This window comes from Coenobita brevimanus, chromosome 56 (assembly GCF_032717465.1).
Source record: "Coenobita brevimanus isolate Jiangsu-jjx chromosome 56, ASM3271746v2, whole genome shotgun sequence".
In the NCBI taxonomy this organism is placed as follows: Eukaryota; Metazoa; Arthropoda; class Malacostraca; order Decapoda; family Coenobitidae; genus Coenobita; species Coenobita brevimanus.
In genome coordinates this window covers 9,686,610-9,689,083 of record NC_137009.1, presented here as the reverse complement: position 1 = coordinate 9,689,083, position 2,474 = coordinate 9,686,610, and the positions used below count along the sequence as shown (strand labels likewise).

Here is a 2,474-nt window from a genome sequence, read left to right as displayed (position 1 = left end):
TGCCAAGCAGGGACAATGCCTTACACCGCATAATCTCCCCCCCCCCTGCACGCCATTGTCTCGGCAATTCACCTGTTACCAGTGATCTGGCCAATAAAGACATTCAGGGCCAGAGTGATTCTCCAATCGATGACAATGTGGAGGACAAAGTTTACATAGCATTAGAGGAAGAAACAGTCAGAAATGATGATCAGGTAATGTGGGAAAAAAAGGTCATGAATGGTGATGAGTTAGTGAGTGAAACAATGCTTATAATGCCTATATTACTCTTTGAAAACCAATATACTCTTGTACTACATATAAATTCGTACCAAGTAAATAAATAAATACTGTTTATGAGTGGATAAAATAGTTACCCTCCCATAGAACTCGTTTTCTTTGGTGCCAGCCTGTTAGAAAACTCAGACAGGTAAGGAGGTACTCGTACCTGTATCGAGTATTTAAACCTCATGTGAGCGATTTCTCTATGAATTTTCGATGTTTCTCACCAAAAGCAGATGTTTGAGCAAAAAAAAAAAAAAAAAAAGGTCCAATAATGTCGGGACTGGGGCGTACCATTGCCCAGAAAATGTCAGGATGGGGTGGGTTAATACAGAGTTCCTTGTTCATGGCCACAGCGGTAATTTCCATTACATTTTAACATACTACAGTTAAAACACTAGCTTGGCTGAGATTTTCGTCTTTTCGCAGCCTACTTATCATGGCTCAGTGGCAGAAAGACACAACAATTAAGCTTTACCTCCTTCCCTTGATACTTCTTTATGACTACTGTGATATTCTGGTGTTAACCTCCCCCGTCCCAGCAGATTTTCCACCACTGACCCCCCCCCCCTCAACCCTGGCAGATTTTGATTTTTTTTTTTTCTGCTCAAACCTCAACTTTTGTGAGAAACGATGGCAGATCACAGAGAAAGTGCTCACCTGAGCCTAGAAGTTGTCTAAACAGGTGAGCCTCTGCACACTTGGTACTGTGTTCTGTGGAGATGCTCGGCTGCTGTCCTATTTTCTATGGTTGGGGTAAGTATTGAAAATCATTCAGAATAGGTATTTATTGATTTGGTACAAAATATTTTACAGAACAAGAACATATTGCTTTTCACACAAACATATGGGCGAAATAAGCATTGTTCCATTGGGCGAGCATAGCGAAATCACCAAAATTGGTCACATATGATTTGCAGTGACTTGTTTCAACATACATTTCATTTTTTCAACTTACATAATACTTTCCCACTAACATTATACCCGTTTCCACTTTATATAACTGTTATCACATACTTACAGGCCCTGGGATTTATTTAGCGTAATAATAGCGCGTATTTACATAGTGAGCAAACACGCTATGACTCTTGTTTCAACTTACATTTTTTTTTCAATTTATATAATACTTTTCCACTAAAATTACACCCGCTTCCATTTTATGTAACTGTTATCACATATTTACAGGCCTTACAATTATATTTAGTGTAATATTAGAGCATATGCACATAGTGAGTGAACTCGCTATGACTGTTGTTTCAACTTACATTCTCTTTTTCAACTTATATAATACTTTTCCACTAACATTACACCCATTTCCACACTATATAACTGTTATCACATATTTTCGGGCCTTACAGTTGTATGTAGCGTAATATTAGTGCATATGTAAAGTACATACATAGTGAGTGTAATCTGTATGACTGTTGTTTCAACTTATATTCTCTTTTTCAACTTATATAATACTTTTTCACTAACATTACACCTGTTTCCACTATATATAACTGTTATCATATATTTACAGGCCTTAACGGCCATACCACGTTGAGTACACCGCTTCCTGTTCGATCAGCGAAGTTAAGCAACGTTGGGTCTGGTTAGTACTTGGATGGGTGACAGCCTGGGAACACCAGATGCTGTTGGCAGAACGTTCTCCCTATGTGTCAAGTGGGGTTGCTGGAGGATTAGTGCCCCTCCCTGTAAAACAATTAACTCTAAGCCCTTGGCCACCCCGTTTGGGATACATGACGTCTGGCAATGAATGAACTATTATATTGAGCGCCATATTATCGGATATGTACAGGCCTTACTTTTATAGCAAGCACACACACTATCAGTAATGTACCAAGGTGTAATATTCCCAGAAACATGGCTCAAGGCACAACCCTACATTGCAGTCTACACACTGGTACCTTGTGTCTTTCCTCTGACTGGCTGGTCTTCCTTTAGAGTGCTTGCATATGTGGCGCAGCACTGGGGTCTAGGATGGATCGGTTGAGGAGGGATGTTGTTGAGGAAGTGGCGTCCTCTGAGGTGTAGGGGAGTCTGGGCAGCAGTGGGGATGCAGGGCCTGTCCTGTGCATACCTGCTGATAATTTCACGAGACAGCTCCCTCACAAACCCCTCAAAAGTCTCAGAGGTTCCTTTTGTCAAGGTGTGGAGGTAGCATGCGTTGAGGACCGTGATGTTGAGCAAGTGGGGGAAGAGCTTTTTGT

The 2,474-nt window shown here is 40.8% G+C and overlaps 1 pseudogene; it reads left to right on the top strand.

Annotated features, from left to right (window-relative positions):
• Positions 1–1,785: 1,785 nt before the first annotated feature.
• On the top strand, positions 1,786–1,904 carry LOC145401865 (5S ribosomal RNA; annotated as a pseudogene).
• Positions 1,905–2,474: the final 570 nt, after the last annotated feature.